Genomic DNA, 19,665 nt, shown 5'->3' with positions numbered 1-19,665 from the left:
TACCATAAAACAGGCCAGCAGCACTACGACTGCGATTATCCTACAAGTGTTTAATGTCGAGGAGTATTTTCCTTTCCATTGATGGGACAGAGGAAACGTGGGCGCGGACACAGACACCTCATACACATCATTCAATGAGGTAGAAGCAAACTAGTTCTTATCAGGTTGTTCGGGTCTAGCTTGTGTGGAAAGGAAAAAAACCAACACCTTACAATTGGTTGTAATCTGCATTTATAGCACAGTTCCAAATATGTAATTTTTAAAAAATTTTTTGGCCAACATGGAAATCATTTACAAACCCACACAATCTACTGGCCCACCTATATTTCTCAAGTCCTCTGCTTTAGTCATCTTACAGTTTGAGTCCTCTCATGAAAGAAGTGCACGAAATGTTACTAAGAAGGGCTCCACAGCAAAATTTTCATGTTTACAAAAGCGGTTAAAAAGCAAACAGCATTTGATTTCAGTAAACTTGGTGGTCTAGCAGTACAGAAAAACCTTAGAAAGATTAGCGTAATCACCTTTTACCTCCTTTTTACGCTGACTTTAAACTTCTCTTAGTAGAATCATACAAAGCATGACAACTACTCAGCAAGGGGATTTACAAGCTCCCAGGAGCTTTTAAAGTTTTGCTTCCAGCTTACTAAACTAAAACTGGATACGCTTCTTCAGCTATTCTATCATACTTACACTACAAGCAGGACTGACCGTTTAGTAAAGGAGAAATCCTTCAGATGAGAGTTCTACGCCAACAGCAAAACTTCCCTGCCATTCTACACTCCAGATGCTCAAGAGACAGCGGCACAAACTACAGGCAGAAGCCCTTCACAACAAACCCTGAACTTTCAGTCACATTTTAGCTCCTAGGCAAAGCATAACAGCAAGGTATCAAAAATTAAGACGGGGGGAAAGTGCTTGGCCAGATCATAGCTTTCTCCTGCTACGTTATCATCCAAGAACGTTCAGGTGTTCAGACAGGTCAGCCCTAAACCACATACACTTTCAGCACTATGCCACAAGAACCCGAACCCAAGGAGATACAAACACATCCAAAGGACACACGCAACGCAAACGAGGTAACTTCCCTTACAACTTGCCAGCAAGCGCCGTGAGAGCTGGTGTTAATTAACAAATACTAAGCACTTCACTGCTATAGCGCGCACCCACACCGTAAGCGCATTCCTAAGGCAGACATCGATAAAAGCTCACTTCAGCCTATACGTGTTTACAGACAAACATTTAGTCCACCACGAAGTTACCAGTGTGGCGCTCCCCTGAAACAATCCGCGAGCGTGCTCCGTGTCTGTCTGCAGCTGGAAGCAACACACCAGGTGATCCTTCTTCCGGACTTTCAGAATCCGTCTGTAGAGCGTAACACACAGGCGTGAGCATCGGTACAAATTCTCAACTCATTTCTACGCAAAATGTTCCTGCTAAGCCAACTTGCACAGCATGGAATCACAAAAGCCTTTGATCAGCCCCTTGGAAAGGGCACGTCAAGGCACAGTATATTGGAAAATCACAGCAGACTTGTGTGTTTTCAGATCTTGGGCAAAAACCTCACAACTCATCTAAACTAGTCTGTCACGCTGGCAAACTGCACAGCCGCAAGAGAGAATTAACACGGTAACTCGAGCTGTGGGTTGCGAACCCGTAACCGCAGGTCTGGGGGGGGCCCAACTTTCGACTGAACTCGTACCCGATACTCAAATTTGTGCTGATGTTCCCCAGGCACACGTCCTGCAGTGGGGAGCGAACACATTGCTACTCCCGGTTGCAAGGGCTGAACAAAGACAAGCAAGACAAAGCTTACAGAAACCAAGGCTCTACAAAAAAAAACAAACCCCAAAACAACGCAGCAGCATTTGAGCCTTGTATTTTTAAGAAGCGGGTGGGGAAGAGTTCCTTCTTCCTCACAAGAAAAGTCAGAGGGCGTAAGCTACAGACTCTGCTCGCTTTCTTCTAACCCATTACCACAGACAGGAAGAACTAAAAGGGCAAACACAGCCAGCACGTGCGGTATCTCTGTTGAACATTACTCTCAAAAAGGGCCAAAAAGGTAGAAAGGCTCTTTCCCAAAGCAGCTCATCGTCTAGGCTGCAGACCCTAAGGGCAACCACTGAACACGTCAGCGGAACAGAGTTGTGTGGTGAAAAAGCAACAATCCCGCCAGCCCCGCTGAGAAGCTCAGACTATTTTAAGCAGCAAGAAACTTCACTGCCGCAATACTGTACTAGAAACCCAACTGCAAGGGCCAGTTGCCACGAGACCCAAATCATTAGCTCGACCTACCTTCACCCCAAGCCTCGCTGAGCAGCTAGCACACAGCACAAGTATTTCAAGGGCCCCCAGTTACAAACATACAGCAGAACCAGGAGAAGGGGAAATAAGCCTCAGCCGCGGCAGGGCCCAAGCTCCGAGTGCTTCTGGATCTCGCTCCCCACCCCCGCCCCACTGGGAACCCCGGTGTCCTTCACAGGGAATACCTCAGAATCCCAGGGAGATTCAGCATCTTCCTCTTCCTCTGCTCCCACTGCAGTCAGGGCACCTACAAACGCAGGAAGAGGGGAGACACTGAGCCCTTCTATTTCACTCTGCTTTTCCCCATCACCCCTGCGCCCAAAAGGTGCACAGCGGTTCTGTTGCTGAGGACAAACTAAGGAGCGAGTGTTGAATTCGAGGGTTTCTTCACACCCAGCACACAACATACCACGCTATTTCCTTTGGATCGCCACCTCTCTTGCCTCCTCTCCAGCAGGAGATGGCTATGCACAACAGCTGACACAGCTACAAGCAGCAGTGAACACGGGTTTGTGTCACGCTCAGGAAGAGGCTCCCCCACGCTGCAGCCCTGTGGCATAGTGTTCTAGGTCACCTGCTCTCCAGTCTACAGCTCCAGAATTTTCCACTGACTACCACTATCCACTGTACAAGAAGTACCATAGAAACACCACCCGACACATCTTCACGCTAAGATCAGCAAGAAACAATGCTCCTTTTGTAGCGCTACCAGAAAAGATCTTCCTTGACTAGCAGTTTTTACCCTGCACCTTCCCAGTAGGTAGACACCTAAGCATTGCCATTTAAAAAGAGGAGAGGCTCACAGCCCAAAATCTCACCCCAAACACACAACTTGTCTCTATCTCAGGGGCCAACATCCCAATCTCTTCTCTACTAGGCACACGCAAGGCTCAGTCTCAGTAGGTTCCTGGCCAGATTAAACTATCTTCATTTCTCTGTTTTAAGCTAGTCCGTTAGGTAAAACTGATTCAGGATTCGCTCTCGTGGAGACACGCACACAAAAACGGGAAAGGAGCTAGGGACCAGTGAGGGCACCCGTCCTAGCAGAGGGGAACTGCTGGTTCCAGCCTCAGCTAGGACTACTTACACTGTGCCAAATGCAGGCTTATGCTAAAATGCACCGACAGAAGAGCACGTATAGGCACAACACCTGGAATACAGCAGGTTCTGCCAGGCCCGCTCTGTAGCATTTGATCAGCAGCTACACACGCTCTGGTAACATCTACCACACCACTCTACTCTCTGCAGACAGACAATGCAAAGTGTGCCTTCTCCTCCTGCTCCAAGACCCGAGGTGAGTACCGGAGTGCTCAGCCCTGACTGACGGGGCAATGCTTTCGAGCACACACAAGTGTGGCACTGGAGAGACTTTCTACGTTTTAAAACTGGACAAGGTGAGGCACTGGAACAGAACAGCTTTCTCTCAGATTGACTCAAATCTTTCCCAGGCTTCAGCCAAGAGCAATCACAACTTTTCAGTCTGACAGCACGGGCCAGAAAGGGGAATACTACTGTCACACCAAGACTCTCTAATCCTCCTCTTTTTCAACCGTGCGTTTTGTTCTGATCGCTTCAGGGAGAACACAGCAACAAAACCAAGAATGACACCTGCTCCATTTAGCATCGTTTGGAATCCAAGGCCACAATTTGTTCTTCAGGAACGAACGAAAAGGAACAAAAGCTACTTTCCTCCTTGCCAATGCCCACTAGGGTTCACAGGCAAGGGAAAAACTTACTGTTTCAGAAGTCAAGCACCATTTCAGTTCATTTACTGTGCATTAATATTTATAGAGGAAGAACTGGGATCAGTATTTACTAACTCACTTCTCTCACCAGTGTCGTCTTTGGAAGCACTGTGGACTTGATGGCTATCATTACAAATAGAATTTTTCACACCCTCAACAACTGCAGTTCGTAGCTCCTCACCAGTGTTTTCCTTTTCCTGCTCCTTCTCCTCTTCTTCCCGTTCAGGTGATTTTTCCTAGAAGAGATTGACCAAACAGCTGGAAATAGCAGAAACAAGCACCTTCTTAGCCACCCATCGACAACTTTAAAAATGCTTTTCCTGTGTAAGACAACAGGGAAACTTTGTCGAGCTTTGTTTTACAACACCTTCAGTTTTTCCATGGGAATCTCTGAGGAGACAGCAATGACATTAGCCCTAAGTCATTAGCCCTGGCTCTGCAAAGCTCCTGAGAAGCAATTCTTCCTGTCAGCCTAACTCTAGCTTTCATTTCAGTTACATTGTTTTGGAACACGCTCCTTTTCCTCTACTTTGCTCCAGGAAAATCACTAACTTCCTGCTCTCAATCTGACTCAAACTTGTTGGTTCCTCACTTTCAGCCATCACACCAGGTATTTTACTAAATAGCAATAAATCTTGACAGATAAAAAACTGTACATACAGCTGAGAAAAACTGAATTTATTTCAGAAAAATTATACTGCCTATTTGTTTTCCTGCAAAACCACTGCAACCAATTAAAAAAATATTGAAAATACTGCCCAACGCTGTTCTTATACCTAAGAAACTGCTTTGGCTAGGAGTAAAGGCATTTTCTAATATAAAAAAAGGAAGATCAAAAGATGGATATACGTGAAGTATTAACAGAAATCCAGTTTACCTTTTGGTTCTTACCTTTATTACCCTTAGAAAATACCTTTGTGATTGAATCATCCTTATATAACTTACTTTGGTGCTCGAGTGAAATGCTGCTCTTACGTTTTCTTCATGCCTATTCAAGCACAAGTGTTCACTTCCTTGTTTCAGCGCTTCACACACTTTATTATCTACTTCACATTGCTCTTCTTCTGTATCTTCATCATCCACATGTTCAAGAAAGACAGAGTTTGGTCTTTGACTTTCAAGCATTGGTTTTTTTCCTGCTGACAAAGAACTATTATCACTTTCAAAGCCATTACTGAAGCTTGACTTTTTCTCCTTAAGACCACAACTATCTGAGAGAAGCTGAGGTGTCTCTTTTTTCCAGTTTGTCATCTCAGAGTCATCATTTCTGTGAAACTTCACCCGAATCATGCTTTTCTTGTTCCAACTTTCTTGTTTATCTTGCAAATTATTTAGATTTTGAAAGACAGTTTGCTTTGGTACCGACTTGCAAGATACTTCATTATTCACCGTCTTTGGAGACATGGCAGTTATGTCAAAACAACAAAAGGAGTTATGGAAATGGCAACAGGCATGTTACCAGATTAATGGAGTAATCTGGGAATGTCTGGAAAAGGAACCAAGTCAAGGATGGGCAGGATGGAGGAAGGACTTGGCCAGGGACAGAGGCTTAGGAGGGGATTAATAGCTTCGTTTTAACAACATGACTTACGTTTTCTGAAGTGACTAAGTGCTGTGTTTTCAAAATGCTACTTTTCTCATTTACCATAGGAAAAGAAATGTTTAAAAAACGACTTAGCAAATCTACTTTTATATATTAGCATACTATGCAATCTTTTCCAAATAGCTTACTGTTTTTCCTGAACTGCTGGGAAACATTCATTAAGAATGTCAAGTTTGGCTTCTGCAGCTTCTGTAAATAAAGAAGCCAAAAAACAATTATTTTTTTAAAAAAAACCACTAACGACAACAACAAATCTTTTGTTCACATCAAATCTTGAACACTAAATGTCATCAGGCTGTCCTTTTGATAATGGTCATGTGCTGGCTCCATCCTGTACTTCTAAGTACAAAAACACTCCTCACGTATGCAATTCAGTGAGTATTTCACCCCCCAAAATACCGTGCAGGCACCCTTCTGAAAATTGTGCCCAAAACTATGGTTACATGCATAGCAGTTCTAAAAAATCCGGGTTTAATATTTGTAGTACTTCAGTAAAATTCAGTTATATTTAAGATCGCAGCTTCTGGATGCTTACTTGCAAGTGTGCACAAGGGAAGTAACTGTTAAGAACCCTAGACTTACTGCGTTAATTAGTCCCTGCAAGTACACTCACCAGAATATCCTGAAATTTCAAAAACATGCCCAAAAAATGCATAATTTATATTTAAATCAGTGCAAGAAAATGAAATCATGTTAAAACCAAACATGCTTGCATCTCCAGTATTGCAGAGTAGGTTGAATTAGAACACCTGTTCCTCATCGCTGCAGAATCCCAGAGCAACAGAACTGATGCTCCAGACATCACTGCAGAAGTTAATAATTCTTCAGAACACTAGCAAAAAAAAAAATAGGCCTGAGAGCTTGTAGCTGACAAAAAGAATACTGCCTAAGCATATTCAAAAAAAAAAAAAAAAAAGAGGGAAAACATGCAGTGTGAGATTACATGCAAGCACAGAATGCCATCTCAATAGAAGAAAAAAAGATGACCCGTTTGAGTAACTCATCCGCTGAGCACTCTTGAGTAACCTGAGGAGGAGGAGAGGAGAACTAGGTGATGAAGAATTTCAGTACATCTTCATTAAAAAGTGCCCTTTATCAGTTAGGATTCTATCACGAAATCTACAGGAAACATTAACAGTGTTTGAGGAAGAACAGAGCAGGTTATATTAGTAACTTATAAACTTAAAATCTGACTCAAATGACCAAGAACAAACAAAACTGTGGGGGTTTATCTCGTCGCCTATGGCTCTTTTGCCTCAAACCACAAATCTGCTGCATGCTCTGCCACAGCTACAGGTCTTTTAGGAAAAACTCACAGCAGAAAAAAGGCTGGCAGGTCAGAGACTGCTTCTAAGGAGAAAACAATATTGGCTAGAACTGTAGTTTCTTTCAATCCCCCAGAAAACTTGCCTTCAGATCACTTATTTTTACAGGACATTTACTGTAAATACACCATACCTTGGGAGAAAAATCGAGCTCTTCCTCAGAAGCACGCCAACTGACATCGCTCCCCTCTTTCTCCAAGCTTCTTAAAAAGTAAAGCAAAATGAGTACTGCGTCTCTCCAATCATTCCTCAGGTATGTGCTGGGTATGTTTAAAGTCTTACCCGATTGAGTCTCCTTGCGACAAGTCGTCTGTTGCTGTTCAAACATTAATTGACATGTTGAAATTAGATTTGGCATGCTAAAAACCAACCAGCACATACAAACATTTAACCTGGACAACTCTACATGTCATAGCAGAATGAAACTTTGGGGAGTCAACTTTACATAAGACAGCATGAATGAATGAATGCTTTTCCAAACAACTGCTTTTTCAAGTCACACTGAATTGACAAAACAAAAAAGACTAGAGTTATATCTCCTTTGAACTTTTATACCTAAAAGTTTAAGAACTACCTCTAAACTAAAAAAAGCCCAGCATAGCATGAATAGGCTACGTTAATAAACAGTTAACAAAATACTGGTGCTTTAGCAAGACAGTAAATAAATGAACTGCTGAAGTACTCATACTGCACACACAAGCACACACTGTTGACAGAGATTTTACTGGTTTATATACTCTACTAGCTGGTGCTCTACCCACTTACAGGTTATCCTGAAAAGGTAAAAAACATCAAAAAGCATAACCAAGATCTAATGCCTATCCTCAGGTAGAAAAATCCCCAGCAGGTCTCTATGCTGCACCAAAAAGGATAGTCAACAGGCAAGACAGGCGTAACCAGGGCAATCTATACTACGCTCCAAGCTTTCATCAATTAAGAAAGCAACTGGCACACAGGACCACAGGATAAATCAGGTCACAAGGGACCTCGGCAAGTCTCTCAGCCAACCGCCTCCTCAAAGCGGACTCAGCTCTGAGGTCAGACTAGGCTCACAGGAATTTTCCAGTCTGATCTTGAACCATTCAAGGAGGGAGACTGCACAACCTCTCTGTTTTACTGTTCTCACCATGGTGAAGCTGCCCACATTCCATTAGAAATTCTCTTGTTTCCATTTATGCCTCTTGTACCTTTGCTTCCTGTCACGCACCACTGGGAGGCACCTGTCTCCGGCTTCTCCTCACACGTGCTGCAAGCTGCTGCTGGGTCCCCTTCAAAGTCATCTCCTCTCTACACTGAACAAGCCCAGTTCCCCCAGTCTCTCCCCAAAAGGCAAGTAGTCCTGCTCCTGGCAAAGTTTGATGGCCCTCCACCGAACTCGCTCACGGATGAAAGACCACTCTCTCTTGCACTGGGGGCTCAAAATTATACCCAGGGAGCTGGACACAAGCCAGGGACTGCCAGGTAGCAGCGTACAATCCCCTCCCTCAGTCTCCTGGCTACGCTGCTCTTCATACCGCCCAGGACACCGTTAACCCTCTCAGCCGGCAGGGCACCCTGCTGGCTCATTCTCAGCTCACTTTCTGCCAAGACCCTCTGGCTATTCCCAGCAAAGCAGCTCTCCAGCCAGGCAGCTCCAGCACGTGCTGTAGCAAATGGTTGTTCCTTTCCATGTGCAGGACTTGGCATCTGCCCTTGCTGAATTCTGTTAAGACAGGCCTGACAGCCCATTTACCCAGCTTGTCAAGATCCCTCTGAACGGCAGCGTGGCCCAGATGCACATGTTGCAAACTCAACCATAGCGCACTCTAGCACACCACTGATGCACTAAAGAAACCTGAACTCTAGGAATCCAGCCTGAAGAGTGCGAAAACCTCTCAATTATCAACAACTAAGATGAAATAAAAGGCCTCTTCAATTCCCAGGACAGAAAGGAAAAAAACAAATAGAGCCTCCACATCGTATCTATTTCAGCACTCCTCAAGTCCTCGATAATTAGTTCTCGTTAACTATCATCACAAAATGAAGTTGCTTATAAATAGGAGATTGGTAGCCTTCTATAAAGTTGTATGATGAGAGCCAAACCGAGGTCTTAGACAAAATCATTAAAAGGAAAAGAAAACAAAGGGCATATCATGTTGAGTAAGTTATCTGAACTTTTGCTTTCCATGTATAGTAACTTCAAGCAATGATCAAAACCAGTTCCCATTCTCCTTTAAAAAGCAAGAGAGAAAGTTTATGAGATAGTTTTCAGACAGATCTTGATGCCCTACCGTAGAAGTGGGATCTAGAAAAGTAGTATCTAGGGATCACTTGTTTCTACTTTAATTGAAGTCCATTTTCATTTTGGAGTAACAGAAGAGCTTTTTTTTTTAAATAATATTATTTACTATCACTAATGACACAAAGCAATCACTCAATTCAGTAATAAAGGACCTGTGCAAAACATGCCAACAAAAAGCACCCCAAGCCTGCTCTCAAACCTAATTTATAAAACCAAAACCATCAGAATAGAGACCTCCAAGATAATAAACATCACAGGTGTGTTAGTATTTGTACATCACGCAACATGTTTCACAGTTGAAATGCTACTGTATAGAATACCTTTCTTTGGTTTTCCCGTTCTTGATGTCTGGCTAGGAGATTGTGGCATTCCTATATCCATTTAGGGAAAGCCTTTTCAAGGACAGACCAAACAAGGACACCAGAATAAATGTGAATTCCCAGAAATTCAGAAAACCTAACCAGTACATTAACAAAGCTGTAGCAATGGGAGAATGTACTGTGACCATCAGCCTACTCTACAGTTACAAGAAGTAGAAGCCAAACCTATCACAACCTACAGAACTCTACTCTTAAGGGACAGTGTCAAACAGTGTAACTTCATTTACTTGCTCCATTGTAGAATACCTATATTCCAATATTTTGAAACACCGAAACAGATTCGTGGCAGTTTACTGTCCTGCCAACTTTGCATTTCTCTCAGCTTGACTAGTCCTTGCCCAGCACTGACTACCAATGCAATTCCTTCGTATTTGTAGAGTGTTTTATACATACAGCACACTTAAAATCCCTCCGTCTAAGCATCCCAAAAATCTGTAGGTGCCAACAAACTTTGGAGATATGCTAGCCGGTTGTGTCAGATGGCGCCTGATGCAGACACAGCCCCCTCCTACCTCAGTTTGAGGTAAAAGCCCTGCATATATTGATTTGACCATGCTGAACTGTTCACAGAGAGAAGCTACGCCACCAGCCAGAACGCAGGCATGACAAGCAGTCAGAGTGAATACCCTGTTCCCCCAGGGCTATAGGGCAGGCCACAACTGGACCAGAACGGGTGCACTGACTGCTGTGAGTGTCATGCATGTGTGCTTGTGTGTGTACGCGTGTCTATGTGCTGTGGAACAGAAGCTTTAGAATACAAATCACCATCTGCCTGCTCTACCCATCCTACTTAGTAAGAATGGTGTGGTTCTGTTATTGCAGCTACCCAACACCAAACGTCTGTGTGACAAGGCCGTAACATTTGCCTCAGAGCAACAGGGAGTCCTGCTTATATTGATGTTACCACAAATACATGGAATGGACGTGGCAAGAGGACTCCTATCAAAAACACACACGTAAGAGTGAAAAAAAGGACCTCAAGATTGTTTCTCATTCCTTCTCCATTTCTCAATTTTCTTAAAAGGTGATACAGCAGATATAAAGCACACTGAAGCACTCGTTTCTTTTCCAAGAGCTCTATGACGAAAAACCAATGGTTTCTGTAGGAACAATACACCAATACGCAGTGCAGCAGCTAAAAAAAGCTGCCACTGAAGACATACTAGAAATCTGAACCCTCGCTTTTAGAAAAAATGCATAATTACTTTTTGCCAAAGAAATTTCAACTTCAAATCTGAAAAGTCTGTCATTCGATATGCTAGAGGTGGAAGCCATTCATTTGGAGGTTTTTGCAAGTCTGTCTGTAATCAACAAAAAGGTTCGTGTTCTGACAAAAAGTATACACTCAAATAAGCATGAGCCAACTTCTTAAATATACCGACTTGCTCACTAGAGGCGAGTATTTTGAACAATGTTCAACAAGTGCAAAAGTAGCAAAAGGAGGAAGGACTACATTGAAGATCCCAGAAAAATAGGAATGAAGAGCAAGATTAAAACAAAGAATTCAAAGTGGGTATTCCTCCGTTGTCTCAAGATCAGTCTAGCTTCTCCTCTAACAGGGGCTTCAAAGCTTTTACTGCAGCCTGTCAAAGGGACTCAGGATGCAGGACCTGTGCTTTGTGTGTGCAAGCAAGAGACCGCAGAATCAATGCCACCAAGTGTTCCCTGCATGCTACTAATCCCTCTCACTCAACAGGCCGGGGTCATTTTCCAGGAGACTGAGCACAAGGAGAAAAAGATTCGTACTACTCAAGAAAAACAAGCCCTACTATGAACAGTTTGAGAACACAGCACACTTTCTCTTCCCAAGTCCTTAACCCACATAAATATGCTCTTCACACTTACTATGCCTCTTCAAGTGAGGATTTCCCATAACATTGTGGACTTATGCTAGTAGTATTACTGTCTTCAAGGAACCGAGCAAATCACTTGGTTCAAGAACCCCTATTTCCCTGAGGGCATATCAATTTTGGAATCACACAACAGTATTATTCTTCAAGCCACATATTTTAAAATAACCCGGGCCTGTCAGTCATCACAATGTGGTACCACAGCAATTATCTATGTGCACAGGAGGCAGCCACAGAGTGCTGTTTGGGTAAAAGCAACATTTTGTTGATTAAACTACCTGTACCAAGCCCTTTCCAAAAATAAAATAAAATATAAAAACCTCCGCATCTTCCTTCAGTCTATCAAGAAACTTTACACATCGCTGACTAGATCAAAATAACTAGTCCCAAGTCAAAGGAACAAAGTTTGGCTCTAAATTAAATTCCCCTATCTGGGAAAAGTGAACTCGGAAAAATAGCCCATGTTTTGCTCATATTTCACGACATATTTAAAAAAGGAGTAATAAACTGTGTTTGAACACTGTCTGCTGCCCATTTGCCACAAAGTTCTGATGTAACACCCTTAAAAAAAACAGAAAGGATAGAACTTCCCACTGTAGGGCCTGAGATGTAAAGTACAAGAAGTTCGATCTATATTAAAAGATTAGTTTTCTAAGATTCCTCTAGGGCTATATGAGCTCATAAGCATAGACTGGATCTTAAAAATTAAGGAGTTGTTTGTTTGGTTTTTTTAATTTAAAATGAACTCACTGAAGGAGCTAATTTTTTGATAACAAGGCAATTCAATTTTTTTTCTGGATCACAAGTTAATATGGACTTTTTAACGTTTATTTCATAAAATTACTGGAAGTAGAAGTGTTATTTATTTTTACTGGAATCAAACTATGTCCATGAAGATACAGTACACACAGAAGTTGCATTATTGTTTCTAACCAAGTGACTTTTCCAAGACGATTTTTCCTAAGTATGTCTCTACAGCACCTACACAGAAACAACCGTAACTGATGCTGAGAAATAAGACAACTCACTAAAAGCAGCTTAGTGCAGGTGAAACCATTAATATTAAAACACCACTGCACAAACTCAGTGGAAATCAACAAGACATGTACAGTCCTGCTAACTCATCTGTTGCTTCCCAATCACAGGAAGATGAACAACTACTCAGGATGAACCTTTTGCAATTTGTTTTCACAATCTGAATGGCCATCTACAGGTACAAGTACACACCCCAAACCCAAAACCACTCACCTAGTTCCTTCCCTGTCCCCCTTCTCTCTCGGTATGAAAACCTAGACAGATGGGCAATCTGGCAGGCAGAACGCAACAACCCCGTACGTGGGCCCGTAGCACACAAACCGCAGCTGTCCTCACCCCTGACAAGAAGCACCTCCAACCAGCAACAAGTCAGCATATTCACAAAGCTTCTTGTGCTACTCCACCTGATGCCTCCCCTAAAGTCAACGGCGAACACAGCGAGCGCTGACAACACAAACCCCCTAAAGAAAAGGCCACAGTGATTTTCCTCGTGAGCTCCTGCGTGATTAAAGATCCTACCTCCTCTGTCCACAGCAGGTGCACCCAACGTCAAGCCAGCAGCTCCGGCCCGGTGAGGAATGCCAGGTACTGTGTCGCCTTGTGCACCACCTTCGTCTCTGTCTCCCCAGAATGCGTATGCCACCAGTTGTGTACAAAGACTATATAGGGAAAGAGAAGAAACGTATTTGGTAAAAACAACCACATACTTGCTTATACAGTTTAATAGAACAGTTAACAGCCACTTATCCACCCTACACGTATTCATAGCCGTAGGAATTCATATACTTGTATGCATTCACTGAGAGTAATACACACAGAACTTACTGCACGGCTACTACCTACTTCAATATTCACTACAGTCACGTTCACTCTAGAGGTGCATATCCACACCTATGAAGCTATTAGCTCCAGCTCGGCACAATATTTTCAGCCTAGCTGTTAAGCACACATAACCACCTTAGAGAAGGGATACGCACAGGTACAAAGCTATCCATAAGAGGGGTGAAACTGCTTAAGATTTTAACAAAAGGGATATGTTAGATCTCTGAAAGAAAAGGCTGGTAGTTCCTGCTCATTGCAGTGGAAGTCAGTAAGGACAATGGTGCTGGTCTGAGGAGAGGACTGACATGCATTTCAGTTTGCCACATTCTACCTCTGGGTAACTGTAGGATGCAGACATGTTTTAGAGTTTGTATTGGGCAGGTGCAAGTTTAGCATCAAAACTTGACATCTAACAGACAATTCGGGGCGGAAATTTTCTTCAACATCCAGATTAATAGTAGACACAGGGAACAATACGTATCAGAAGACGTCGCCGAGCACTGTCTGTCCTGAAGCTTTCAACACACCATTAAACCTTGCTGCTATTACCAAAAACATTCAAAAGCCACACTGACAACTGACAACCTATTCTAACAATAAAGTCAAAAATTTACCTAGAATATCCATGAGTAACAGCATAATCCTCAGCTGTCCATCCGTTACTGTCTTTATGGAAAAGATCAGCACCATATCGAAGAAGAACTTTTATTAAATTAAGCTGTCCACCAGATGCTGCAGTCATAAGTGGGGTTCTGAAACACCAAAAATATGTTATGAAGTAGATCATTTGACACAGACACTGTAATTATTTTTATTCCTGTTTGCTCTCAAAAACTACTTTCCTCATTACTGAATGAGCAAAAGAAAAAGCAGTTTTCATTAAATATTAAGAGCAACCATAAAATGCAAGAGGGAGTCAAAACAAGCAAACGTTCGATCTTCAGACAAAGCTTCCACATAGACAACACTCACGTACAAACTACGCCACTATGCAGGAGATGTTTTTTCAAATTGAGGCAGTGCTGCTGAGCTAACAGCATGTTTCCTGCCAGAAGGGCCACCACAGACAATGCCTTCTTGTAACCCTCAACGAGGAAAGCACCCACTGAGGTATGACAACAGCCAAGCGCAGATGTGCTTTCACAAGTCACACAGAAATAGCTGCTGTGTGGCTCCCCGGGTTTTTTCAGAGCTCACTCTCATGCCTCTGATTAATCCAACCTAAAGAATACTAAAGAGACCCATGCAGAGTTTTGACAAACCACTCACCTTTCACAGTGATCTCGAGCATGCACATCAGCTCCTCTCTGCAGAAGAAACTCTGCTATATCTTCATGACGTTCAGAGATAGCAAGAATAAGCGGAGTGTTTCCCTCCTGAAAGGACAGATAAATACATTTAAAAATAAAAGAAAAAAAACCCTACAAGAGAAATACTAGTACAACTTTTTGAAAGAACTTCTTCAACAAATACAAAAATTTACCTTATTCCGAGCATCAATATTGGCATTATGCTCAAGTAACAGCCCCGCTACGGTTGTATTAGGAGATCGGACAGCAAGGTGAAGGGCAGTGTTGCCGTCAGCATCCGCCAGATGGGGGTTGGCACCGTGCTCTAGCAGAATAGCTACACATTCTTCTTGCTGGCACTGTACAGCCTGGGAACAACACGCAAAAAAGGAAGAACTGCCAGCACTCTGTTACAATTGCCCCAGCTTCCCAATGCTGGAAAATAAGAGCACCTTCAAAGCTGAGCTAACATATGCCTATTCCACGCTGATTACAACATGCATGCTTCTACACAGAGCTGTGTAAAGAATCCTTCCAGCCACCTCTCATTTAATGCACAGTTGACAAGCCCCACTTGAAAGAGCATAACATATTCCACATACCTTCATCAGTGGTGATCTGTTGTCACTGTCAGTAAGATTTAGTTTACACTTGTTTTCTACGAGATATGTAACAACATTCACATGGCCATTCGCAGAAGCGAGATGCAGAGGTGTCCTAAAAGTTAAACATATTAAATTAGCACAAACAGACAACTAGAGAAATAATTTCAGGCTGTGGTAAATTGTTATGACCACAAGTTTCACTTTGCACAAAGCAAGCTTAAGAAAAGATTTCTCATTCTGTTACCAGTAACAGCAGTTGCGCACCAAACACCCGAGACTGGCCAGCAAAACCCCTCCGCAGCATCTGCTTAGTAAGCTGCCATTTCCTTCACTCTAGAACTTAATCTGCACAGATTCCTGTGCCCAGGTGGTGGTCACTGCCTCCAGCAGGACTACACCTGTGGCACAGCAAAAAAGACCAAAGCTTGGGAATCTGAGAACTATGGCAAGCAACCCTCTAAGTTCTAGGATTATTCACGTGCCAGAAGTGTCTCAGAGATGTAGATGGGCTTTATATAAAGAGTATTAGCGTTTCCCTGCACTTCGAGGATTTCTGCTTTTTCTCTAGCTTGCTTACTACTGCAACAAAACCAAGTACTCACTTGCACCAAAGTGCCCCCCATTACATGCAGCAAACCAGACAGCAGAACGCTGTAAGCCTGAGTACAGGAAAGTAATACCCGACCCTTCAGATACGTGTAACTACGATAGTCATAATAAGCCTACTACAGAGGAAGTCCTCTCCAGGGAGGGAATACTGTGTTTCCATAATACATGACCAGCATAAGAAAATGAAACTCTTTTCTTCAAGTTAAAGCCTTGCCAGAGGAAAAAAAAACAAACAAAAAACCCCTCCTTCAAACCACAGAACATCTTAGGTCTGATGTCAATTAACCAGCCTACTTATACTGAAAGAAATTGCCCAGAAAGTCCTTGCATGTGTTTCCCCCTAAATCAGAGGCACAAATCAGCACAAGCTTCACTCTGTGCAAAAGCAAAGCACCTGCTGCTCTGCAGGACACCTGTCCCAACAGAGCAGAAAACAAGCTAGAAAACAGCTGGGACCTTCCTCCCTTGAAGGAGATGCAGTAACAATCCCACAGTTCCTCAAGAACTGAGGGGAACACCAGCACTGGTTCTGAACCACATCGCTGCAGGCAGGTCCTTCTCTGTATTTAGGAAAGCTCAACTAGCCTTGCAATTGTTTGGGTACCTTGCTGAGACAGGAGCACAACAGCTCCCTGGCTAAGGGGGAATGGAAAGGGAGAGGTACACAAATGCAGTGGCAGGTGATGCAGAAACACAGTAATCTGTAACACAGATACTTGCTACAGGGCAGCTGACATCCTCCTCCACTGCAACAAAGATGAGGATGAGAGAAATACAGAAAACTTCAAAGAATTTGGAATGTCTTGCTACAGACAGGGAACAGACTGGAGCACTGACAGAGGAGTAGCTCAAGAGCAACTACCACCACTTTTTGAGAAATTCCCATGGAAACATGCGGGATTCTTCATCTCTGAAGAAACGACTGACTGAGATTATCTGAAAGCTAACCAGAACTGGTTATGAAGGAGTCCACAATCATCTGAAAGCTGCTACTACCAACCACTAGGAAGCATGACAGACGTCAAGTAGTCACTATCAGTTCTGCAAACAGAAAAGCCTTCAGAAAACTTGGACTTGTTGCTGTCCTCCTCAACCAAGCCTCTCAGTCCGTCAACAGGAGACGGCTCTGCTTGGAGCGAGGCCTGCTGTGCTCCACAGAAGATCCACTTCAGGGAACAGGCTGGCAGAGAACACCAGTGCTCAGGGTTGCCTGTCCCTGCAAGAGGCCTCCAGTAACACCGAAGTTCTTCTGCCACCCAGCCCTGGGGACACTGCCCAGATTCTGTTCCTGCTCCTGCTGCTGCTACGCTGATCACCTACAGAGTAGAAGAGAACTGCTGATGCCTGAGCAGCCACGAAACAACCCCACTGGGAAACAGCAGGCTGGCAGTACACACTTTGAATGGCCCTTGAGCCGACAACCCAGCAGCTACAAGCCAAGCAATGAGAGCGCTGGAGTTCAGTCTGACAGGCAGCTGACAGGGTCAATCTCCCTTAGCGATGAGCTCTGACCCAGGATCCATGACTAGCTGGCATTGTGCCCACAGTGCTTCCAACTACAGAGTTGTGCCCGTCTCTGTCAGTGAGGCTGAAGGTTTTGCTAGACCACCTCTGAAAGCTGCCTGCTCCTAACTGATGCTGTATCAAGCGTACTTTCGGGAGGTCTTATGGGCTACAGGACCCACTTTATGGAAGGAACCTGTTGGTGTGATCCTTGCCATGTTCCTGGTGCAGGATTTTGCTTTTGGAAATCCTGAGCAGCAAACCTGAGATATTCATACAACCAATGCACACATTGTTGCCGTTACTTTGCATTATTTCCTATTCTTCACCTCTATTTCCAATGATACCAAGTCTTCCAACACGAAGCCCTGAAACGCAACTGCATCTGGTGGTCACTCACAACACACATCACACCCACAAGCACTAAGAGGGCACAGGTGGCCTTGCAACCCTCATGGCTGGTACAGAGGGCAGTGGCTGCAGCAAGTAGGCAGGCTCTGGCCACCAAATTGCTCTCAGCCTCGCTTTTCAGCACTGGGCATTATCACGGCAAAACCACCACCGTGCTCATCATAGTATGCTGCCTTTTCTTTCTTCCCTCCCTCTCCCCCCCCCACCCCCGGCTTGGTTTTTTACAGTTTGTGACTTTATTTGTCCTGTTATAACACTGATAATTGCCCGGCACACAGAAGGAAACCCTTCAGAGGAAAAGAAGCTTTCTAGACAAGATGAACTTGAAACGCAAAAACTAGCGAAATTTCGTACCAGGGTCTGCTAAGAGCTGGTGACTGACTGCTGACTGAATCAGGAAGCAGTAAGAAGAAAAAGAGAGAAACTTTCCGAACTATTTCCATAAATGCCATCGGGCACCTTGACTCTGGCAGCTGAATTATGCACAGAAGTGCACTCAAGCCACCTTAAATGGCATCCCCCACCTGCAGCTGCATAAACAAATACTGGCTGGCAACACTCAGGCACACAGCCCACGTGCTGACTGGCTGCACTCTTCATCGCCTTCCTACAAATCTAGACAGTTTCAGGTGTTTTCAGGGCAATAAGCTAGCTGGCTGGCAAAAGTCCAGTCTTCAGAAAAAGACAGCCCAGGATGCTGAAGTACTCCGATTAAACCAGCATCTCCTCTGAATGTCATGGATGTTTTGACTCAGAGTCTTTTCAGAAAAGGCATTAACAGCTCAAAACATCCAAGACCCAAAAACTTCAGCTGATTCCCTTATGCTTACGGTGGATCATGAGGAGCTATGCTGCAGCCCAGGGCTTCTCCCTAAAATATAACTGCCAAGTACTTGCTGTGCTTGACTCAAAAGCACACATCACACCACCTGCCAGAAGCAGCAGCTCCCTCTGCATGGCACTGCCCAGATTTTCCAAACCAAGGCACTAATTAGCTGTACCAAGGCCACAGAGCAAACGGCAAAGTAACTGCCACCTAAAATCAGACTGATGTTGCTTTGGCTGCAACATCACAGTCACAAAAGGCACATCAGGCAACCGTCCACACAGCACCAATACACAGCACATTTACCCTTTCCTAAACGCAGTGCTTACCCTCTTTTACTCCAGCTGAGGCAGTGCAGCTTGCTCAGCTCAACTACTAACCCCGCACGCCGAGGCCTCGGAGGTGCATGCACTCTGCCTTCCAAGCGAGCCTGGAGAATGGCCCTGAGGCTCCTTCTGCAACCCCCCCGGCCAGGCTGCTGCCGGCCCCCTGACGCTCCTGCGCCCCCAGGCAAGGCAGCACCCCCGGGAACGAGGGCACGGAGGGGGCCGGGGCAAGACGGGGGATGCTCGGCCGACTCCAAGGGCTCCTGGCAGCACAGGCCTGGCTCCCCGCCCAGGCTGAGGCTCCCCGCAGCGATGCTGCCGTTCGCTCCCAGCGCCCTTGAGCTGCCGGCGGCTGCAGCTGCACCTGCGGGTCCCGGCGCTGCCCGCAACCCCCCCCGCACCCCGCCCCAGCACCGCCCGGCGCTGCTGCCCCCCCGCCGCTTACCGCTCCGCCGTGTCCCGCTCGTCGATGCCGCATTTCTTCAGTCTCTGCCGCACCTGACCCAGGTCGCCACGGGCGGCCGCACGGTGCAGCTTGCCCAGCTCCTGCAGCCGGAGCTCGTAGGCACCGGTGGGGAAGGGCTTGGCGGCGCTGCCGGACGCTGCCGGCTGCCCCTTCTTCTTCCTCCCGAACCCGAAAAACCTCTTCATCCCGCGGCAGGGGCGCGGGCACGGTCCCGCCTCAGGGAAGGGACGGCGGGAGGCAGCCGGTGGGCCGGGGCAGGGACGGGGGATCGGGGGGGCCCCCGGGGCA

At 44.9% G+C, this 19,665-nt stretch overlaps 1 pseudogene; it reads right to left on the bottom strand.

Annotated features, from left to right (window-relative positions):
* LOC129735021 (ankyrin repeat domain-containing protein 26-like) overlaps window positions 1–19,665 on the bottom strand; it is a 69,310-nt pseudogene extending 49,645 nt beyond the window's left edge.

The sequence above is a fragment of the Falco cherrug genome, unplaced genomic scaffold (genome assembly GCF_023634085.1).
Source record: "Falco cherrug isolate bFalChe1 unplaced genomic scaffold, bFalChe1.pri scaffold_108, whole genome shotgun sequence".
Taxonomy (NCBI): Eukaryota; Metazoa; Chordata; class Aves; order Falconiformes; family Falconidae; genus Falco; species Falco cherrug.
The sequence above is the reverse complement of the archived record's forward strand: the minus strand, read 5'-3'. Positions and strand labels throughout refer to the sequence as shown.